This window comes from Pipistrellus hanaki, assembly GCF_964339955.1.
Source record: "Pipistrellus hanaki genome assembly, chromosome: 14".
NCBI lineage: Eukaryota > Metazoa > Chordata > Mammalia > Chiroptera > Vespertilionidae > Pipistrellus > Pipistrellus hanaki.
Window position 1 is genome coordinate 36,475,060 of NC_140516.1, and position 24,786 is coordinate 36,499,845.

The following is a 24,786-nucleotide window of genomic DNA, read 5'->3' on the forward strand; positions in this document are numbered from 1 at the left end:
ACTTCCAAAGATTTCACCCAAAAAGTGACAGGAATAAAAATTTCCTTTGCATATACGGGCCTGATGGTAGTAGGGAGGACTGGATAGAGGTGTTGAGGAACTGAGACCAGTGGGAAGACCATGAGTAATCAAGTAAAAAATAATGCAGGTCTGAGTCAAATCATGGGCAATGGGTGTGAAGAGGGAAGAGGTTCAAGAGATACTTGGGCGATAGATTTGGATTCGTGCATAGGTGGTAGAGGAAGTGAGAGAGAGGGAGGAATCTAGGTTGAAGGTTGGAGTTTCACTTTTGAAATGTCTGTGGGACGTGGATGAGGAGGGCGTCAGTCTATGAAGTTGGGAATACAAACAACTCAAGAGAGGAGGGGGAGCCCCTCCCCCAGAGCAATACCAAGAACTCTGGAGAACATTAATATATGAGGTGGGTTAGAAAAAACAGTTCTTGGAGCCTGAGAGGAAGAAGGAAAACCTGACTAGGGTAAGAAAATGAGTGAAAAAATAATGTCCAACAGCGTCAAATGGTGCCTAACCTAACACTTAAGTTAGAGGACCTGAAACTCTCTCTGATGAGTTGGGCAACAAGGACATTTTCTGTGGAGGCAGAGGACGGAGGAGGAAGTGGAGACAGCGAATTTAGACTATATTTTTCCAAGAAACTTGGCTGTGAAGAGGAGGGATGGTATGATTGAGTGGGATGTCAAGAGATCCGAGTACCTTTGTAGCTGAGGGGCAGGGGACAGAATTGAGCCCAAGCACCTTCCCCACCTCTTCGTCTTGCTAGCCCCGCCCCCCACGTGACCCGTGGCAGCCGACGGCCCGGGACTACAGCCCCCAGAAGGCCCTGCGGCGCCGCGGGGCGGAGTCGAGGCCTGGCGCTCGCCCCCGGGGCGCCGACGGAAGAGCCAGAGCTTCCAGGAGAAGGAGGAGGAGGAGGCGGCGGCGGAAGCAGAGAACGACGGCGCGCCCGGTAACGAGCTGCCCCGAGTCCCTCTGCCTCTCTGCCCCCCGTCCCGCCTTCCCTCTGTTCCCTGAGCCGGGGATTCTGTGGCGTTCCCTCCCCCCCTTCACCCCTCCGACAGGAGGGAGTTTCTTTCTCTTTAGTTTGCTACCGGTATTTCTTCTCACGTGACACGCGGGGCGGGCCCCCGCCTGGGGCGGAGGTTCCTGGGCAGCTCCCGCCCTCCGACCCCTGAGGGACTTGGGGAATCCTACCGCCCCCGAGGCCCTTTGGCTCTGCCTGGGGCTGTGTGCCCGCTGAGGGCCTTCGCCCCAAAACTCCCTGTAGAGAGGGGGCGTTCTTTTCTGGGTTTCAACAGGTACTGAGCGGGTCCGTGGCGACTCGGGGGGGGTCCGGGGCCGAGGGCCGCAGAGGCCGTCCGGAGACGACCCGCGGCCGGGAGCGGTTTCCGGGGCGCGAGCCTCTGGCGGGAGTCCACTCCCTGCGCCGCCCGGAGCCCTGGGCTACGGGCTGGGAGTGAGCAGGCGGCGGGAGGAGGCACTTCCTGGTTCTCTGGGGAGGCCCTCGGGACACCCTGCGTCCGACCATTAAGTTTTCCTTCGGCGGGAAGCCGCCTCTCCCTCGGAGTGACGGGAGGGAGGAACCCCAGGACGTGGGGTCCGAGGCCCCGGGGCGGTGTCCAGGTCTTCCTTCCTCTCGCTGGGCCTGTGGTCTTGTGCAGCCCGCTCCCCGCAGCCTCGGCTCGGCTCCCCCCCTATGGAAAACAGGGACGGTAGTCTTCTTCGGCCTGCCCACCTGCCAGGCTGAGAAAGCCCGTTTCACACAGGGCCGCAGCCTTCCGACGTGTAAGTCCAGGTCAGTTGCATTTTATAGTCACATTCGTTGTGTGTGTGTGCGTGATTCTCTCCCCCCCCCCCCCCCAAACTTGACCATGGTCATGCTGTTGATGAAGATGAGTTAAGAAACAGGTGGCAAGAGCCTTTGGAAATGAAGACGAGCTGTACAGAGATGTGCTTATGCCATGCTCCTGGGGAAGAGGTGGTGTCAGGGTTCTGTCTGTCACCTGTGGAGTCAGTTTGAAACTTCGTCTGGAATTTTAAGGTTTATCAGAGTTTGGACACTTCCCTCCCCCCCAACACAGACACACCTGTCTACCCCCCTTGTTCTGTTGTAACAGTATTTCAGGTGCAGGTATCTCAGATGCGGTGCTAAGCTAATGCCTGTCTTCAGCAGGTCTTGTGTCTTTCTCTCCTCTTTGAGAGACTTACCGGTGCCAAACCCGCTCTGGTTCTTACACAAGCCCCATAGCCTTGTGTGCATACTAGCTCAAAGGAGAGGTTATGTTCACCTATCCTAGGTACTTGTGCCAGGCATCTGTTTTTTTCCTCAGAGTTAGAATTCAGAATATAAACTGCCAATATTCTAATTTGTTTCTCTTTTTTCCTGGCAGTTGAGCTCTGAGACTCCAAGCAGGTGGCTGTTGATCTCAGTTTTCTTCCCCTTTTAGAGAATGGGGATTTTACAATAAAAATTTTATGGGCTTGGAGCAGGAATAGTTAGGTAACCTTAACTTGTATTTATTTGGAAATAATTGGTTGAAAACTATTTGAGCGTGGTTCAGAAAAACAAAGAGGGGGAAGTGCAGGGAATTAGTTGAATGTAGGAAGTTGAACCAGTTTGAGTTTAAGTCCTGGTGTTGTGACTTATATTTATGACTTTTGGCAAATTGATCTCTAAGATTGTTTAACAATCTCTAAAATGGAGATACTAGTAATAGCATTTACCTGGAAAGGTGTCTATAAAGGTTAAATGAGATATAATTATAAAGAGCTTAGCAGTGCCTGGAGTAAGTGCTCATTCTTTTGCTATTGTAACTGATGACAATGATGATGTTAAACATAATTTTAGTATTTTCTTGAGATTCCTTTTTTTATTTGTAAAGTGAGGATAGCTATCCTTAACCCATAAACTTAAAATGCTGTAACCAAGTTCTCAGATTGCAGGTATGGTTTTTTTTTTTTTTTTTTTTTGTTTTTTTAAGCAGTTGCATTTTATGTAAAGACTAGATGCCTGGTGCACAAAAATTTGTGCACTGGTGGTGGTGGTACCTCAGCCTGGCCTGCCCCCTTTCACAGTCCGGGAGCCCTCAGGGGATGTCCTATTGACGGCTTAGGCCCTCGGGGAGCGGTTCTAAGCCACAGTCTTGCCTCCCTCTGTGGAGGCGACCAGGCCATTCAGGGGAAGGTACCTTCCCATCATCCCACTGCTGCTGCCACTGCTGGCCACTGTGGCTGCCAGCCCTCCTCAGCCCTAGCAGCCACTGTGGCTTTGTCCAGTAGATGTCCAGTCTATCTGGTCTAATTAGCATATTATCCTTTTATTAGTATAGATTATATTGTGCTGCTTTTCACTTTTGGAGGTTTCCAAAATGCTGTTGTGAAAAGATTTTTGGGATGTGATATTTCATTGATAACCTGTAGTAAGACTGTAGTTTTCTGTCTGCACCTAGTAGATTTTAGCAGAACAATGATCTGTGTATGACTTAGATGTTCACCATTAATTGATTAGGACAGACTTTTACTAGTATAAGAGCATTTTATTTTTTGTCTTGCCTTCCTCCCCAACTTTTTTTTTAAGCCAGACTAATTGACTTTAAAAGTTCATCTTAGTGGGTGGGGTCCTGAAGACTGGTGACATCATTTTAAAAAAAAAGTAAATCTTTTTATATTATCGATAGTTGACATACAACATAATGATTTGACATTTATATACCTTACAAAGTGATCACCACGAAAAGTCCAGTAACCATCTGTCATCATACAAAGTTTTGTGATGTTATTGACAACTTTTTTCCCCGGTGACTTATTTATGTTATAACTACAAGTTTGTATCTCCTAATCTCCTATATTTTTTGCCCATCCCCTCATCCCTCTGGCAACTATCAGTTTTTTTCTACCTATGAGTTTGTTCATTTGTTTAGTTTTTTTTAGATTTTACATATATTGGTAAGTGAAATGATACAGTATTTGTCTTTCTCTGACCTATTTCACTTAGCATAACACCCTCTAGATTTGCCATTTGCCAAAACAAATGGCAAGATTTCATTTTTTTTCATGGCTGAATAATATTCCTGTGTCTGTGTGTGTCTACTTCTTTATCCATTTATCTATTGATGAACACCTAGGTTGCTTCCATATCATGGTTATTGTAAGTAATGCTGTAGTGAACTTTGAGGTGCATATATCTTTTTGAGTTAGAATTTTGTTTTCAGATAAGTGCCCAGAAGTAGAATTGTTGGGTCCTCATTTGTCTCTTATTATAGCCTTTGTTTTAAAGCAGGGTGGGAAACCGTTTTTCTGCCAAGGGCCATCTGGATATTTATGACATCATTCTGGGGCCATACAAAATTATCAGCTTAAAAATTAGCCTGCTGTATTTGGTCAAACACTTAATTAACTCATCCCTGATGCCTTGGCAGAGCCAGACCAAATGATTTTATGGACCTTATAATAAGGCTCGTGGACTGGATGTTCTTCACCCCTGTTTAAAAGTCTGTTTTGTCTGATATAATTATTTCTTCCCAGCTTTTGTTTGTTTCCATTTTAATGAATTATTTTTTACATCCTTTTACTTTCAGTCTGTTTGTATCTTTCAACCTGAAATGAGGTCTTGGTTTTTTTTTTTTAATCCATTCAGGGGTGACTTCATTTTTTAAAGGTGGAAATTCTTGGTGACTGATGGTGGCATTGGTTTGTGTGTATTTGCAAGGAGTGAGAGTTTAGAGATACTAGGAGAAAAACCTATTAGGGAAAACTGACTTGTTGGTCAAAGCAGAGTCTTCTGGTTAAGAAAGAAATGTTTATTTTAAATTCTTTTTTCAACCTGTTGATTGCAAGATGTTAGTAGACTCAAGATGTTTAGGAAATATTTTTTTTCTCTCTTGTTTAATGTGATATTCCCTGGCTCTGCTTTATCAGTTTTATTTTATTCATGAATCAGCAAGATATTTTTTCATTCCAGATTTGTATACAAAAATGTAAGTGATCACTTTTATTAAAATCTACTTTGTATGCTGTAATGTGTTTTTTCTTTTGTGTTTTAAATATTTTTTTTTGACTCTTCTTTTACTTAAAAGAAGTTTCTCAGTTAAAGCATCCAAGTGTACATAGTGAAGCTCAGTTAGTGATGACTGTGCTGAATAATTCTGACTAAGAACATTTTGTGGATTGTCCTATGTCCCTAAGGCATGAGAGAAAGTATGGTATTGTGGAAATAATATAAGCTTTGGAGTCAGACTGATCAGGGTTTGAAGCTAGGCTCTGCTGTTTACTATTTTGTGACTTTGGTTCCTATAATCATTCTGAGTTCATTTTTTCATGATCTGTAAAACAAATAATAATAAAAAATAAAATTTTGCAAGACTGAAAAATTTAGACATTGTTTGAACTCTAGATCTAGCCAGGCTTAGATGGTGGTACTATTTACAGTTTTTATTGTATTTTTCGGATAGTTATGAATTTTGGTGATATATCTGTATTCATTCCCTCAGTGCTTTACTTGATCAGTGTATTTTTCTTCCCTCAGCCAAGGTTAAGGTTGTTGATCGTGACCATGGAACTCTGAAACACAGCAAAGCTAATTGGCCAACATGTTTGAAACTGTGACCCTGTCCTCATTAGCTCCTGTTAACTAACCATTCACAAAATATCTCACCAGGATGAATAAGACTGCTATATTGTTGATTCGGCATTCATGCGCTCATTAGACATAATAGAAGTAAATGAGTGAATACTAAGAGTAAAAGTATATATTTTTAATTACAAAACTGTAGAAATACAGGACTAGCCCTCACATTATGTATAAGACTGGTGACTTGCAGGGTGACATTGAAAACCACTAGCCTGAACTATGATTTAGACATTACTTTTAGCTGTTGAAATGTATTTGTTGCAGACTTCCCACTCATAGGAAAAGTGAGAAGAAATGGAACTAGACTATTCATGTCTTGAAAGAGAACCCTACTCCTATGCCACCAACCACAAAATGTGTTCTTGGTGGGGAAAACAGAGTTCTCCACTGATGTGCCCGGCAGGATGGATGAAGCCTGGGTAACTCCAAAGAGCTTATTGAATTACAGAGAAATTCCAGTTGTCAGAGCTTTAGATAGAAGAGAAGTTATAGGGTGTTGCTCAGCAGCAGTAAGACTGAATTTGGAGAGGATTTTCTCCTCAATAAAACATGGGCCAGTTGCTCCCACTTCATGGTGTACATTTTTCACTGGCTTTTGCTAGCCTTCTGTATAGTTTTCCATTCTTCAAATTCACTCTTCAGTTTTATAAATATTTGTTGTCCTTTCTATATCTTTTTCTTTCTTTTCTTTCTTTTTTTTTTTAACGTCAAGGACGATTTCTGATGAGGGCTAAAAATATGGAAGAAGAGATGCACTGTTGGAAGCAGCAGGTTTTAGTATCTAGTAAGGTTCCCAAGTAACAGGTTAATCTGTGAATATGATGGGTATGGTTTTCTGGAATAGTCAAGTGGCTGATAACTCATAACCATTTTACTTGGTATTAGAGGCAAAAATATGGGCAAAAGATTTGTTGCACTCTTTAATATGTAATTTGCCTCTTAGAAAAGAATATATGTAATGTTAATAATTTGCTTGTAGTTGTACTGTTTCAAGTTATTTCCCACCATTAAAGTGTATGTCTTGAGTTGAGAATTTTGAGGGGCAGAATCCAGAGATAATATTCTCATTAACAACATCTAACAGCTATCATTTATGCAGATTACGTGCCAAGTACAGTGGTTAACACCTCTTTTTTCCTATTTAATTTATGTTGACATTATTGCAGATTACAAAATGTGCAAAAAATTTACCCAAGTACCTCAGATTTTAACACTTTCTGTCTCTTTCGTGTTTGTGTGTGTGTGTGTGTGTGTGTGTGTGTGTGTGTGTATTTTGAACTGTTTGAGGCTAAGGTACAGATCTATTCCCTTGTATACCTAAATATTTGAGAGTGCATTTTCTAAAAACAAGGACATTCTTTTATGTAACCACAGTGCAGTTGTCAAAACCACAAAATTAACAGATTTAATATTCCTGTGTAATTTATAGACTTGTTCAAATTTCACCCATTGTTCCAATAATGTATTTTTATAGCAAAAGAAAACTTTAGATTATGAAGAGCATTCAGTTGTCATAGCTCTTTAGTTTCCTTTAATCTTTAACATTTCTTCAGTCTTTCTTTGTTCTTTTCGTGACATTGACTTTGTTGAAGACCACAGACCAGATATTTTGTAGAATGGCTCTAATTTGGGTTTATCTGATATTTCCTCATGATTGGATTCAGGTTATCCATTTCTGGCAGGAGTACCACAGAAGTAATGTTATGACTTCAGTAAGGTAATGTCTGCTAGGTTTTCTAGTGTGAAGTTACTGTTTTTTCTTTCATAGTTTTTTTTTTTTTTTTTTTGTGATAAAATATATGTAACATAAAATATACCATTTAGTCATTTTTAGTGGAATTAACTACATTCACATTTTGTAATTTTGAAGTATCTTTGACAAAATACTTGAGACTATAAATATATTCTGTTAATTCTTAAACTTTTACTCACCCATTTTAATATCTATTAGTAATTTCTGTCTGAATAATTTTCATGATGGTTTCTAAATGATGATTTTTTAATTCCATCGTTTTCTTATGCTTATTTATAATACTACTTTATTTCATTATTTTGATGCTGTCCCTGATTTGGCCAGTGGGAACCCCTAAGTTGATCTGTCACCTTTTGGATTGCTCTTGTTATTTTAACAATTTTTTACTTTCTACCACAACAAGATGTTCTAGGGCCATCTCAGACTTTCCCAGCCCGAGCCTTAGAATGAGTTATTTTTTTCAAGGATCTCTGGTTGCTTTGACTAGAGAATGACATTTAAGCCAGGACCTAGATTCTAGATGTCCTCATTGCTGCTGTATGCCATTACTTCTAGGCCCTCTTAGCAGGCATCTGGGAAATATTTACATATGATATATGAATATGTGTGTTTGTGTCTACACCACTGATTCTAATCCAACACTACAGAATTTATTTTAGCCTTCATTTTATCTTTATAACTCTTCCTCTTAATAGAAACCTAGCCCCATTCATGTTTTTACTTATTGGCTCAATTCTAGAATGTCAGAAAATAGGTTAAGAATTGCTAGTTTATACCACTATTTAAAAGACACCTAGTAGCCTGGCTGGTGTGGCTCAGTGTTTGAGCATCAACCTGTGAACCAGGAGGTCACGTTTCGATTCCCCGTCAGGGCACATGCCCAGGCTGTGGGTCGGGTCCCTGGTGTGGGACATGCAGAAGGCAGTTGATCAATGACTCTCATCATTGATGTTCCATCTCTCTCTCTTCTCCCTCCTCTCTGAAGTCAATAAAGGTATGAAAGACACCTAGTAAGTAGTGTTCAATATTTGTTGATAGTTTTTTCCTTTAGCATAAATCTAAAGCATAATCATTTAGTCTACCAGTAAATCTCCACTGCCCAATAGGGTAGCCACTAAACACATAAATTGAAATGTGTGGTAGTGTAAAATATATACTGGATTTTGAAAACTTACTATGAAATAAGGAATTAATATTTTAACAATGTCTTTATATTGTTTATATATTGACATGTTTAAGCTATATCAGAAAAAATAAAACATTATATTAATAAAGTTTTACCTATTTTTAATGCAGCCACTAAAAAATATTAAATTATTTATGTGGCTCCTATTATGTTACTTTTGGACACTATTGATATAAAAACCATGTTCAAAAGTTACTTGGATTAATTTTCTTTCCCCAATATTATTTCTTCCCTTGCACGGTTATCTTAGTCATTTGAATTTGCATTTTAAGTTTTTCTCTTCACCCTAATTGACCTTATTTATTTTTGAGTATGTGAAACATTAATATTCTTCCAAAAGTTAGAATTATATAAAAAATATATACTTAGAGCAGTGTCACCCATTTTTTTTTTTAAATCCTTTTCTACCCTGTTTCTGCCTACCTTCTATATAGGTAACCAATATCATCATTCTCTGAATTATCCTTCCTATTTGTTTTCCCCCCATGAATGAGGAGATACAGGTATATTTTCTTATTTTCTCTTCTTTTTTACACAAAAGGAACCATAGTATTGGTATAGATAGATACTCTGGTACTTTGCATTTTTCACCTAATGTATTTTGAAATCTATTCAACATCAATTTATAGAGTTGGTCTCCTCCCTTTTCTCCCTTGTCTTTTCCTTCCTCCTACAGTTGCATAGTACTCTATTGTGAGGGTGCTAACCATTCTCTTATACTTTTTTCAATATTTTGCATTTATACATAGTGCTGCAGTGACTAACCTTGTCCATATACTTATATCTTTTCATATGTTGGAAGTGTATGTTTGGGTAAATTCCTAAAATGGGATGTTTGGGTCAAAAGTTTAAAAGCATATGTAGTTTTAAAATATTGCCAGATCTCTTGCTGTGGGGGCTGTACAAATTTGAGTTCCCATCAGTAATGTATGAGAGTGTTAGTTTCCCCAAAACATTACCATCAATCAGAATGTGTTATTTTATACCTTTTAATTTTTGTTAACCTTATAGGTTAACAAAATGGTATCTCCATATAGTTTTAATATTCATTTCTCTATTTAGTGAGTTTGAACGTCTTTCCATATGCATAAAGGTCATCTTATTATCTCTTTTTGTGTGAATTGTCCTGTGTCTTTTTTGGTTAATCCACACCCAAGGATATTTTTTCCATTGGTCTTTGGGGGGTAGAGAGACATTGATTTGAGAGAGACACATCAATTATCAATTGATTGCCTCCCTTGGGGGCTTGGGATTAAACCTACAACCCAGGTATGTGCCCTGGACTGGGAATGGAACTCGAGACCCTTTGGTGTGTGGGCCGATGCTCTAGCCACTGAGACGCACTGGCCAGGGCTCTTATATCTTTCTATTCACTTTTCTATCTGTTTTTTTTTTGTTTTCCTCCCTCAATTTTTAAGAATAAAAAAAATACATTAGGGAAATTAGCTCTTTATCAATGATATATGCTACAGTTTGCCAGTTGTCTTTTCTTTGTTAGGGTGTATGTGTGTATTTGTTTAGACTTTTATGTAGTCCAATTTTTCATAGCATCAGAATTTTGGATAATATTTAGAAAACCTTTTTTACCCAGGTAAAAAGGAATTTACACATTTTCCTCTAGTTTCTTGTATGATTTTAGTTGTTTGGATGTCCGATTCATTTAAAGGTTTTTTTTTAAATGAATATTGTGTGGACTTAGAATGTTTTACAAATGTTAATTTGTTGTCCCAGCATGTTTTCTTTTAAAAGTACAATTTTGCCCTTGTGTTTTGAGATACCACCTTTATCAAATGTTAAGTTTTCATTGAATTTATTTCTGGACTTTCTGTTCTTTTGCACCAGTCTGTATTCCTGCACCATTGTCACATTTTTAATTATAGTATATCAAAGCCAGCTTCTAAAATTTCTATTGGCTATTCTTTCATGTTTGTTTTTTTTCCTGTTGAACTTTAATAGCAGCTGCTGCCATAAAAAAGCTTGCATGTATTAGGATTGTTATTGGGATAATGTTAAATTCATAAATAATGAAGAGAGAACTGACATCTGGATGATGTTGAGTTGTGTTGAGTTTTCTATCTAAGAATAAGGAATATCTTTCTATTTCAAATCTATATTTGTGTCACAGGAATGTTTTAAAATTTTCTTTATATTGATTTTGTACACTTCCCGTTAAATTTGCCATTTAAAAAACTTATTAACATGTTTTACAGATTTTTATGTCAGTATTTGTAGAGCTACTTTATTCTGTTTAATGTTTGTATTGTTTTTCATGATATAGATGTACCATAATTTATTTATTCTGGCCCATTTAGATGGACATTAAAGTTGTATATAATTTTTCTTCTATGTAATTTTTCAGTCTATATTCACCAAAACAGGATCTTATGCTTTTTAAAAAAACCCTTAAAGACATATTTATTATTTCTTTGCTAACTGATGATGCTTATTTTTTATCCATATATTAAAACTTCCATTCAGCATATTTTTACTGAGCATCCACTATGTACCATCCTGTAAGAACAATAGTAATCCCTGGAAGTTGAAAGACTTTCTGTGTTTTTGATCATTTGTATTATTTTGTTTTGTACACTTCTTTTTTTTAAATGTCAGTTAATTGGTGTTTCTGCCCCCTTAGACCAGTTCTCAAAAGACTGAGAATGAAAGATAACATTTCTTTATTCTGTTTTGTTGATGAGTTTCTAAAAAGTCCTTTATATGTGTATTTTTTTTTTTTTTTTTTTTGCACAATCTGTGGTAAATCTCTGGGTTAAACTCTTAGTATTCACGAAATGAGATAATGTAAGTTAAGTACACAGACAAGTGTCAAAGAAATGATTACACATTTTAATAAAAGTGACTTTTATTATTATTATTTTCCAGGTGAGGCTGCTGCGTCTATCAGGAAAGAATTTTTGTACCATTTTTCTTCAGACAGAGTCCATTTGTTGTAGAGCAGGGGTGGGGAACATCCAGCTCATGGGCCGTATAAGGTCCTTGAAGTCATTTGGTTTGGCCCTGCCACGGCAAACTGCAGGCAGGACTTGAAATTCAATAGATCTAGAAGCTTTTTTCATAGCAACATATGTTTATATTAAGTGAAGCATAATAGTTTTAAAAAATTTTATTCTCACCTGAGGATATATTTTTTCCCCATTGATTTTTTTGTTTGTTTTGTTTTGTTAGAGTGGAAGTGGGGGAATAGAGAGAAAGAAACATTGTTGTGAGAGAGACATTGATATGTTGCTGCCTGTATACACCCCCAGATGGGGCCAAGATTGGGCCTGCAACCCAGGTAGTGTCCTTAACTGGGAATCAAACGTGGACCCTTTAGTCCATAGGCCAGTGCTCTAACCAATGAGCAGATAGGGCAATAATGTAAATTTTGAGGGACAAGCAAAGAATGAAGAAGCATCCATTACGGGATAGACAAGACACAGAGGAGTACATGAAAGCTTCTTGTCTGCTGACCTAAGCCTGTCTGCCTGTTGTGACTCAGAGGACAGTCAGTGCCAGGCAGACTGGGAGTGTACACATTGGGACAGTGTTAACATGAAACTATGGCGATCAGTCATGATGAGATGAGATAATATGAGATGATTCCTCACAATGTTGAGGATCTTGCCTCTAATGATTGAAGACGATGTTGTCGACTTTTTTGTTGACACTGACAATAACTCCAATCCAACCTTTATCCACAATCAAAATCCTCCCCAAAACAGTCTCATATGAAGATTGATGAAATTACAGCAGCACACAGAGAAGACCTCAGGTGTTGATGATATGATGATACGAACAATGCATATGTTATAAATCCAAAATGCAGGATTAGAACAGCAGTTAAAGCAAAATAATAGTGTCCATGGCAACAAACACACACACTGGATAGTTATTAAAACTTAAGTGGTGTGACATCCTACAAATGGCAACTACAAAGAAGAGAAAAGTTGATGCAGAGCGTCGAACTTTCCAAGAAAAATGGACAAATGATTATTTTTTTGTTGAAGTCAGAGGCAAACCTGTGTGCCTAGTTTGTGGCGATATGTTAGCAGTAATGGAACAAGCCAGTCTGGAGCGTCATTACAGCTCAAAACATGCTAAACTTAGTGAATTGGGAGGCCAAATGCGTCTGGATAAAATCAATGCTCTTCAGCGGAGTTTGGAATTACAACAAGCTGCTTTCTCTAAGCCTGGTTGTGACAGAGACAATGTTATTCAGACTAGTTATGTGGTGAGTGAGCTAATAGCAAAGAAGCTGAGGCCTCATGTAGAGGGAGAGTTTGTGAAAGAGTGCATGGTGGCTGCTGCAGAGTTGTTAGCACCAGATAAGGTAAAATTGTTTCAAAGTGTTAGTTTGTCTCGGAGAACTGTCTCAGATCGGATTACTGATTTAGCACAAGATATTGAAATGACATTGAAGAATTCTGCAGGAGATTTCCAATTTTTCTCTCTGGCTTGTGATGAGACAACGGACATAACAAATACTTCCCAACTGGCTATTTTTGTTCGTGGGATAACTGCAGAGTTTGACACTCGAGAGGAACTGCTGTCACTGGAAGCCATGCATGGCACTACAAGAGGTGAGGATTTGTTTGAGAGACTTGTTTTATCAATGAAAAAATTTGAGCTAACATTTGAAAAGTTAAGTGGTCTTATTACTGATGGAGCTCCAGCAATGGTTGACTCGCAAAAAGGGTTAATTTCATTGGTCAAGAAAGAACTGAATCGTCTTAGTCTTGACCCAAGTAATTTAATTATATGCCACTGCATCATACACCAAGAAAGTCTCTGTGCACAGTCATTGCGGCTTAACAGTGTAATGTCGACAGTAGTGTCATGCATAAATTTTGTCAAAAGCAGAGGGCTTACCAGCCACCAGTTTAAGGAGTTACTGAATGATCTTCATTCTGAGTACGGTGATCTTGTTTATAACTGTGAAGTGCGGTGGCTGAGTCACAGGAACATGCTCCTGAGGTTTTATGAACTGCGGGATGAAGTCAGGCAGTTCATGGAGATGAAGGGAAAACCCGTCAGGGAACTCATTGACAGCAAGTGGCTGTGTGATCTAGCATTCATGGTGGATATTACCAACTACCTCTCAGAGTTGAACGTCAAGTTACAGGGCCCCAACCAGCTTCTCAGCACACTGCTTTCAAAGGTGATATCATTTGAAGCTAAATTAAGGCTGTGGAAAGTGCAACTGGAAAGGAATAACACAATGCATTTCCCAACTCTGGAAGGACAAAAGCCTTCTACAACACTTGAATATGCTAGTGAATGTGCAAAACTAATTGAGGCATTTAATGAAAGATTCAAAGACGTGAAAAGTAAACAAATGGAATTGGACATCTTTGCTACACCATTCAATGTAGAACCGGCTGATGTGCCCGATAACCTACAACACGAAATCTTTCAGCTGCAAAGCAATGATGAGCTGAAAGCTAGGTACAACGATGTCCCACTGCTTGAGTTCTACAAACGTTACATAAGTAACAATGAATTTCCCACTTTGAGGAGACATGCTTTGAAATATGCATCTGTATTTGGAACAACTTACTGCTGCGAGCAGTTCTTTTCAAAACTTACCATAACAAAGAGTCGATTGCGCTCCAGACTGATCTACACAAACCTGGAAAAGCAGTTGCGAGTAGCAACTTCATCAATACCCGCTAACATCACACGCCTCACCCAGGAGAAGCAGTTTCAGCCATCACATTAGGGGTGAGTTAATGAAATGTTTGACCAAATATAGCAGGCTAATTTTTAGGTTGGTAATTGTGTATGGCCACGAATGATGTTATAAATATGTAAATGGCTCTTGGCAGAAAAAAGGTTCCCCAACCCTGTTATAGAGTTTCATTACTCAAAAAATTAATGTCACTTATTTGGTAAGACAATTAAGTATACTTATGCATTTATTTTTAGAAAAAAATATTGATTTTTAGAGAGATAGGAAGAGAGAGAGGAAGAGAGAATCATCAATGTGAAGTGAAACATAGATAGGCTGCCTCCTGCATGCCTCCTACCAGGGATCAAGGCTGCAATGACCAGGAATTGAACCAGGAACCTTTCCGTGCTCAGGACAACACCCAACCAACTGAGCTACACCAGCCAGGGCTTATGCATATTTTATAGAAAGACTGTTCATTTACTCTAAATATTAGTTTACTTATATTTTGTTTCTTCACTGTCATTTTATGTTGTAACTCATGTAAAACAGTTTGAAGATGGCAATTTCCTAAAATATAGGCTCTTTGGAAGATTTTCTTGCTTCTGTTCTCTGTCTTAATTTTGGTGTTTGTTGTAAAGAGAACAGGGATTGTTTAAATACTGGAATTAGTTCTCAAAGTTGGATTACTAGCTTTGCTTTCTTCAGTCTCCACTGAAAAGACGGAAAATTAATATCTATTCTTTAAAGCTCTAGCTTTCCTATAGTTCATGAAGGGATCAGCAAAGGTGCAATGTTATTGTAAGGGTTAAAGCAGGGGTGGGGAACTTGTTTTCTGCCAAGGGCCTTTGGATATTTATAAGATCATTCTCGGGCCATACAAAATTATCAACTTAAAAATTAGCCTGCTGTATTTGGTCAAACATTTAATTAACTCATCTCTAATGCCTTGGCAGGGCCAGATGAAATCATTTCACAGGCCTTATACAGTGGACATTCCCCACCCCTGGGTTAAAGAATAGATAATTAAGTTTTTAGTAAAGTGTAATGAAGCCCTGGCTGAGTAGCTCAGTTGATTGTAGTGTTATCCCAATGTGCTAGGGTTGCAGGTTTGATTTCTGGTTAGGGTGCGTGCAGGAATCAACTGACGGATGCATGGATGGGTGGAACCACAAATCGATGTTTCTCTTTCTCCCTTTCACTCCTCCTCCTCCCCCTCCCCAAAAGTCAATAAATAAAAATTAAAAAACAAAAAAACAGAATGAATCTCTCCAAGAACTTGGAAATGAAAAATAGATATTTAGTGAAAGTGATTGCAGTTTTTGAATATTACTCTGTAGGTGTTATTTTCAATTTTAAATTTTTTAAAAGAAATTTAGTAAATTAGTAGGAATTGGTAGGACCTGTTGTTTTGTGAGATGTTTTTCTAACCTACATCCTCTGATGATCTTTTCAGTCTATTTCAGCTTCTGATTCTCACATGTAGACAGTAGCAACTGGGAAGCTTATGTGTAGGGTGAAGGCTTTCATGGTAATAAGAGGGTTAGTTGCAGCATCTTTCAGAAGATAATTGTCTTGTGTGCTGCTGAGGCATGTGGCAAAAAAAAAAAAAAAAAAGAATAGAAACTATAATGAAATGATACTGGTGATTTGCAGAATTTTATTTTAAATAAGCTTTTGCACAGCAATTAAGAAGTAGATGTTGATGCTGAGAGCTGACCTTAAAGTCTTCTCAGATAGAATCTAAGAATGAGGAGCCATAAGTATAGATAAAGGGAAAGAAATTCTCCTTTGTAGGGTTTTGGTAGTCTCTGCTTTTGTTAGTATCAGAAAGGTGACTTCAGATATTCTTAGATGGTTTGTATGGCTCATATGAGTTAGAGGCATGGGATCTCATTGTGCATGACTCTGAAATGTCCCAGATATCAGAGTAAACCAGAGTGAGTTTTAATCTTGGTTATTTAAAATCTCCTTGTACCTGTCTTATTAGGAGTTTCATTTTTTTAACAGGAGACTAATTTGCAACTGGCTATAAAGAGTGACATTGTGTTCAGGGAAATGATGTACTAACACACTGCACTGTCCCACAAGAGTACTTCTGAAGTCTCCAAGCGCGGTGCGGACAATCTGTGACAGCCTGTGAATTGTTGGGTAGCAGTTGGGGGAAGATGGACAGCAGAGTGAGGTGATTGTGTGTAAGTACAGAGGAGATGGAGAGGGGAAGAAATGAGAGAAGAGCGAAGCAGCTCAGTCAGGTTCTGTAGACAATTTGAATGGAACCTATTCTTTTTAGCTCTGATAATAGGATGAAATCAGCTAGAGTGTGTGTGGGGGTTTTGGTAGGGGGGAAATAGTGTTTCACTTTTTCCTTTCAAGGTATTATTTGTTTCATTCTGTCATCAAATTGTGAGATTAGGTGTTCTTTTGTTGAAAATATAGAATGGATAAGTTTAAAAATTTTGAAGACACTAGAAATACCACTTCATGCCAGGAAATGAGACTATAAAAATCAGAATACTAGAGTTAGGGCTTTTCAAGACATTATTGCAATGATAGTAAGGCCAATTACCATATCTAAAGCTAAAATGATTGGGCCTTTATCCCAGACAAATGTATATCCTTTTATTTATTTAACTATTTAACATATATGTGTGTATATACACATACCATCAACTTATTGTTTCAGAGACAGTTAACCAACTATAGCTATCTTCATCAGACACCAAGGCAAGAGTTTCTGGATATTATTTGTATTGCAGAGTAGAATTTAATGTGGGGCAGATTTTGGTTCAGTTCTTTTTCTATTATTAGAATGGTTATACAGAGAAAATGTGTTTGATGGTTCCCCTAGGTATCATGTCTAATTCTGAATATAGGATTAGACTTGGATCACATTGTTTTGGAGCCCATCTTTCCTGTTGATCTGTTTCTGTTTTTGAGTTAAATATGTTACTGCATGGCCATTGATATCATTGGATTAAGTAAGCATAAGAGAGATGTCAGTGTGAAGATTATGTGTTATCTTATCAGCTCTATACCAATGATCCATATTAAAAAAGATGCCAGGGTAAATAACAGGGCAAATGGAGTAAGGGATGGTATGGAGGAGATCTAGAGACACTGTACTAGTGTCATTTCTTAGGAATTGTCTGTAGGATTTAGGTTCGATTCTCCATTGTCTAGGTCCTAGGAGATTGAATGCCTAAACCTAGTGTTGAAGGCTCTCCAGGCTGAAAACCATCTTTCTAGCAGAATCTTCCACTACTTCCCAACACTGAACCTTTGACTCTATCTAGACTAGTTTCTATAACTGTCTTCAAAGCAGCACTTTTTGACTTACCGCCTCTTCGTATTCCTTCTACTTGGAATGCTTCCTTTCCAGTCTCTGTCTTCCAAAGGCCTGCTTCCTAATGATGTGATTGTAAGGAAGACATCATAAGGTATATAAATGTTGAATCACTATGTTATGTACCTTCAACTAATATAATATTGTATGCCAACTATACTTTAAAAAAATTTAAAAAATGAAGGTCTGTTCCAATTCCACCTACTCTATGAAATTTTTGACCATTCTAGTCCCTTAGAATTTTTTACAGAGAGGAAGAGAGAGGGATAGAGAGTTAGAAACATCAATGAGAGAGAATCATCGATCAGCTGCCTCTCTCTCCTCTGAGTTTTTATCATTTACTGCTTTCTCTTTATTTGGCAATTATATAATATATTACCTTTAAACAACTTAAACGAATGTTCTTACCCTCCCAGTTTGGTAGAGACAACTTAAAGAGAGGTGAGGGGGTGAGGGGCTAATTACTCATGTGGTTCAAACCGTGTCATTACTTGTAGTCCTACTTGACAGTCTCCACTATCCCTAACAAGAACTTAGTACAGTATGTGCACTTGATATTTGTGAGAAAATGCAATTACCTGTTGTTAGCTTTTGCCAGCCTTTAACATTTTTCTTTCTTTTTATGTCATAAGAATGATAGATTAGAATGGTTTGTTTGTTCAGTAGATTATTCTGCTTTGAAAGCTGTCTGTAGCACTCTGTACAGGCTTCCTGATACTAAAAGGAGCATTGTTCTGAAGATATTATGTGTGTGTGTGTGTGTGTGTGTGTGTGTATGTGTGTGTGTGTGTGTGTATATATATATATATATATATATATATATATATATATATATATATATTATTGATTTTTTACAGAGAGGAAGAGAGAGGGATAGAGAGTTAGAAACATCAATGAGAGAGAATCATCGATCAGCTGCCTCTTGCACACCCCCTACTGGGGATGTGCCCACAACCAAGGTACATGCCCTTGACCGGAATTGAACCCGGGACCTTTCAGTCCACAGGCTGACGCTCTATCCACTGCGCCAAACCGGTCTCGGCAAGATTTGTTCTTGAAACTCTAATTAGTATCTTATCTATTATTTATTTAATTTTTTATTTGCCTGCTTTCAAGTGAAATTTGCTTTAAAGTCTTTTGGTTTTTTAGTTTCTTAACAGCCACATTTGGCTTTTACACTTGTTAGCATGGCTGCAGGGAGGGAGGAGATAGATACCAAGTTCTAACTATATTTCTAACATAGGGACTCCATTTTCTTTACAGCTGTTCTCTTTTGTTGCCATTGTATTTGATGTTTTTGTTTTTAACTACGCTATGCTTTGCTTTAACCCACTTTTTAGAAGGCATGTATTGTAATTTGTAGTAGTTAAGCACAGAGACTTTGAAATCCTAACCCAGTGGTCAGCAAACTGTGGCTCACGAGCCACATGCGGCTCTTTGGCCCCTTGAGTGTGGCTCTTGCACAAAATACCATGTGTGGGTGTAGACATACAGTGCAATTGAAACTTTGTGGACCATGCGCAGAAGTCAGTTTTCGGCCTGGGCGAGTCTATTTTGAAGAAGTGCCGTTAGAACACTTAAGGGGCCAAAGAGCCACATGTGGCTCTCAAGCCACAGTTTGCTGACCACTGTCCTAACGGACTTAAACTGTAAGTTAAGTTTCCGGTATCTTATCTATAAAATTGAGATAATAATGGCTATCCTTAGTATGTGGTTGGAATAAAATGAGTATATACACTCATTTTAGACCTTCTAGACCAGCCTCTCCGGTGACAGGCTCTGGTCAGTTCTGGTTGAGTGGGTGGTTTTGTGTGGATGTCCTTCTGACTAACACACAAACACACACATATGTATGTGTGTGTGTGTGTGCGCGTGCATATATATATATATATATACTACTTAACACAGATTAAGCCTGTGTTTTCAAAATTTACTCAGTGATTTATTAGCAGTAGTTTGTATATTCAAAAGGGGGAAAAGATCAAGTTTAATGCATGTCAAGTTTGAGGCTCAGCTCCCAAAGCCTTATCCATTTCAACTCTTTTATTGTTACTATAGAGTATCAGTATAACCCAGGATGTATCTGGGAGAGGAACTAATTTCAAGCAAGTCTAGAAACACAGACCAACTTTTAGGTGTGTAGTGTGAGAAAGAAGTTTTAGGAGGGAATTATTTTTCTTCTCTCTCCAGCCCTCTATTCCCCAACACCTGCCTGCCCAAAGTAGATAAACAGAGTAGGAAGCAGACTTTTCTATCTTTCTATTGCATATTATACTGCTACTAGAAGCCCAGAGCGGCCCTGCCCACCCACTACCCTGCCTTGACACCTGAATGGCTCCATGCAGAGTTCCAGTGAGCCTGGCCCAGCTCCTGACTCCTCTGGCCTTCTCTGGCTGCTTCAAGCCCTGCCCTCAGTTTCTTGAGTCACCTCAGGGGTGGTCCCACCTTCTCCCCTTGTGCTCCTTCTCAGTCTTCAGAGCAAAGCAACAGCTCTGCCCTGTCATGGTGCTGGAGGAGAGCGTGGAAGCCTCCCACCTGCTGCGCTGTGCTCCTTCCCCTGGCAAGTGGGCGACAGGGCGCTCTGAGTGTGAGTGGTGGGTGGTGAAGGACTGGTGAGGGGGCGCTATGGGCTCTCACCCCTGCCCTTCCTGGCATGGGATGGTCCCACCTCCTCTGGGCTCCTCCCTGCTTAGGCCCCATCTCTGGAGCAACGCCTGCCGCACACGCAGGCAGCCTCCTGTGATTGGTTGTTTCGCATTACAGCATTCTAACAATTAGCATATTAGCTCTTTATTATGATTGGTCAGTTATATTAAAGCTTCGATCTGCCTTTTGAGGTGGCTCAGGGTAATAGGTGTTAACATTAAACTTGGTGAACCATGGGGTTACCTTATCAATGGAGTGTGAAAGAGACTAAGCTGCAAACTGTTTCTCAGCTTATAAGGCATGAAATCAGTTGGTGCTGATGCATGACAACTATTGCCAGTGGAGTGTAAAATAAGTTGGGGGCTTGAACTGTGTTTAAAGAAAAACCTTTTTATGCTATAATTTGTTTATCTACTTTGGTGCCACCATTATCCTATTGGAATCATGTATCCTATATATTTCATTGTTTTAATACTCAGTTTTTTTCATGAAATGTTTCTTCCCAGTTATGTAAGCTGTATTCTTTGTCCAACTGCATGAGAGAGACAAAGGCTGTAATGTCCAAAGCAGATTAATAATAAGGTAATATAACTATTATTTTGCTCAGGATTACATTTGAAAAAAAACGTCTCCAGTATATATTTGATGTTCAAGTTTCTTGTTTTTTTACATTCAGATTTGAAAGTATACTCTACATTCTGCTTTGAAGCTTATTCCAGTCTAAAACTCAGTTGTATATTTCACGGGTCGTTGTTCCCATGTTCACACATGCCTCTGGAGAAAGGGAAGACATAGAAAAGGATAATGTTTTGAAATGGTTGGGGGAGTTCTACTAAGAATATAGAGATTATATGGGGAATAGAAGAGATGGAGTCCTCTCCTGACACCTGGTGAGGTTCTTTGCCATATGGCTGTGAGGGTGAGGCAAGGTGAATGAGGAAGTTCCAGAGACAATAGTGAATTATTATTGTCAGCACTTTTAAGTCTGGAAGGTTATTGGCATTAAGCATGCTGTGAAAGCATGAAAGTTCTTTCATTCTTGTTAGTTTTCTTGTTTTATTGCAGCAGTTTTGAATTCTCTTTAGTTGCTTTACATTTATACAGATTGCAAGCAAACTGTGAATGCTTATGAAATTAGTATATTATTGTGAGACCATTCTGCTATCAGGCAGTCTAGGAGTTAAATGTAGGGTCTTTGAAATCCTAACCAACACTTAAAAGCTGTGTGATCTTGAGTTATTTAAGGTTCAGATTTCTCATCTGTAAAATTGGGATAATAATAGCTACCTCATAGTCTTATAATGTAATCAAATGAGATAATATATGTAAAACATTTAGCGCAGTGCCTGTCACATCGTAAGTACTCATTAAATGGTAGCTGGTTATTTTTTTCCTCTTTCTCTTCCTCTGCTACTAATATTACTACTACTCTGCCACTAATTCACTTTTGCTTATAGGGCCTAAATCTTAATGAAACAGAAAACATAATTAGACATGGTTCACAGCAGTAGATTTGGAAAAAATATGTCATTGTTCTCTTAGGCATTGCTTAATAGATTTTTCTTAACCAAATAGAAACTCTATAAAAAGACCATTTTTAATGAAAGGATCTTTGTGTTGGCTTTAGATAGCCTTGCAAATGAGTATAAAAAATTGATTATTCTAAAATGTATTTGGCTAATGCAAATAAAAAACCTTTCTATGAATTTAAGGAGTATATAGAAATAAGAGTTTAAAGAATTGCCCATCCTTATTATTCACCTAACAAGAGTTATTTTGTTTTGGGGAAGTGCTGGGTTGTTGTTGTTGTTTTAATTCTTACGAGAAATGTTTTATCTGGTACTAAGAATAGTCATAGAATTCTTGTCCAGTGTATGAGGCACTTGCTGTGGGAATGGGATGGAAAAGTCATCCTGACCATTTATACTAATGACATGAGCATTGGTGTGGATAACACATTTGTTTTTGATGTGTATTATGTGATGATTTTTGCAGCACAATTAACTTCCTGATTAAACTCTGCTCAGCTAATATATCCTGAGACATAGTGGCTGGAAAACTGGTTAAACAGCTATGATGGTGACAAAACTACCAAGTTACCACTTAAATAGCTGTCTTAAATTTCTCAATCAAAATGAGGTTATATAACATGATTTTTTTCCCTTTTTTTAAATTTGATTTTGAGAGAGAGAGAGAGAGGAGAGAGAGAGAGAGAGAGATAGAGAGAGAGAGAGAGAGAGAAAGAGAAACATTGATGCTAGTGCAGAACATTGATTAGCTGCCTCCTGATGGCAAACACAATCCCCACTTCCCCTACTGGGGATTGAGCATACAACCCAGGCATGTGCCCTGACCCAGAATCGAACTGGCAACCCTTCAGTGCACAGGATGATGCCCAACAACTGAGTCACATCAGCCAGGGCACAACATGATTTCCAAAGGTCTTTTTCAGTTATAAACTTAAAGATTAGTGTGGAGGTAATTGGCAATTAGGAAATGGAGCAGTGACACATTTTGGCCACCAGAGGGTGAAGTCTAATCAGTCAACTTGTGCTCTGCATTTGACGAGAATGTGGCGTTCTTGGGAATAAAGAGGACACATTACTCTTTTCCCCATTTAGTTTAAGGTGTGGAGAATCTTGCTTTATGATTCTACTTGTATCAGACTTTTTTCTGCTCTTTTTCTTTACGGCTGTCTAGATAGAACTGGGACAAATTCATAAAGACAGAAGAAGAATAGAGGTTTCTAGTTGTCAGGATTTCATCTAATTTTGTTCTCTAGGATAGTTATTGGCTCTCGGATGATCCCATGGGCAACTTTGATGGCAAGCACAATAGTATGTATGACCAAATTTAATTATTTGTGACCACCTTCCTCCCCGAAAACACACAGGCACACACACAAATGGCACTCTTCTGTCATTACCCTCCCCATTCCCTCTGAAATCCCATGGATGAAAATGACATGTCTGAGAAATAGAATAGAATGAGCACAGCATTTGTAATTGATTTCCAGTCTTGCTTTGCTACTTAATATCCATCTAACCATGGATGCTACAACCTCAGATCCTCAGTTTTCTTATTCAAAAATTGAATTCTGACTTGAGAAATGTCTAAGAGTCTGTAAAAATTCTTTAATGTTTACATGAAGGGTAGTACTGTTCTTGATTTATTATATATAATTGACTAGTATATTGTATAAATAGCACATTTTTTTTGGTGCTAGTTACAAGGCTATAGGCGTCATTAAGGCATAAATATTAAAGTATTAAAGTACACTGCCATTACAGCAATAAGAATGACAGTGGCCACTCCACTTGACTGTTGCCACTCTATTTTTCTGGCCCCACAAACAAGTACAAACAAATTCTCTGTGAGTGTTAGGTTCAGGGTCACAGCAAGTCAGTCAAGAGGAGGAGGATTAGGAGCCAAGCCAACCTGATTTGGGTTAGAGCTGACTGTGAAGCATTTAGAGGAGAAGTCACTTGGGGATACGTGAGCTGAGAAAAATAGGGCATGTGGGTTCTGGGACTCTATATTACAAAGCTGTAATCAGAATCCATTTCTTCCAACCATTTGAGTGGAAGTAACTTTGATACAGAGTCCAGTTATATGATTCTGAATTGCTGAGAGCACAGGATAATGTGGACGCAACAAAGAAGGCATGGAGAACAAACAGACAAGCTGCAATAAGTATCTAGAAGGTGGCAGAGCAATGGATGCAGAAGTGTGCTTGTGAAAACAGGGAAGGATTAGTACTTAGGATTTGATATGTATACAAGAGAATAGAAGCCAGCCAGGCAGACTAGGATTATGTGCAAAAGACAAAATTTTAATCTTTTCTGGTTTTAATTGCCCTCCTTGATGTTGGTAGGTCCGCTTGGCATATCCAAGGCTCTACATGTTTGAGGTTAATGATTATATCACTGACAAACTCTTTGTGGTTTATATGGTTCTAATAACTTCACTGGATACACATATTCACAGGTCTGCTCACTACTACTGCAGAGTTCATTTCACAGAACTGGCTAGTAGAAAATTGGCAGGCAAGCTAGCTTTTCAAGTGTTCCTAGGAATGGAGCCCAGCTGTTCCCTTTGGGTGTTGAGCTGTTGGGATTCATTGGGTTAGAAACTAGAAAGAATGGAACTAACATTTTCAGACTAGTTCTTGACAGCAAAGCAGAGGTGTTAGAATTTCTGTTTTAGAGGTTTACACTGCAAGCAACTTAACCTGATTGTGTGTCTTAATATTACTGGGCTTCTGACCACCGAAATATGGCTTGGATCGATGGTGGTTTGGAGAAAGTAGAAAGAGGGCTATCCATCATTCAGAGGCTCCATCTGATAGTGCTGCTTTCACCAAGCAGCCATCTGTCCATCTATCCATCAGTAGGATGAAATGAGATTTAGCGGAACAGGCAGCTGTAACTCTGAGACACTTTCTAACCAAGGATTGCAGTCCTGGCCTGAGTGTGACCACAAAGCACAGCGCTGGGGTTTGGCGGGATGTGGCAGCAAGTGGAGTCTCATTCCCGTCACTGCA

The 24,786-nt window shown here is 38.9% G+C and overlaps 1 protein-coding gene across 7 annotated transcripts in view; it reads left to right on the forward strand.

Moving 5' to 3' along the window:
• The first annotated feature begins 872 nt into the window (after positions 1-872).
• R3HCC1L (R3H domain and coiled-coil containing 1 like) overlaps positions 873-24,786 on the forward strand; it is a 64,060-nt gene continuing 40,146 nt past the window's right edge. The window contains exons 1-2 of one of the 7 annotated variants that reach the window (XM_084904071.1): positions 932-1,813; positions 11,467-14,304. The gene's annotated coding sequence lies outside the window, so the exon portion shown is untranslated. Of the gene's footprint in view, positions 1,814-9,071; positions 9,090-11,466; positions 14,305-17,616; positions 17,692-24,786 lie in introns of those variants that run through there. The other 6 variants (XM_084904073.1, XM_084904075.1, XM_084904070.1 and 3 more) reach the window with 6 other exon arrangements.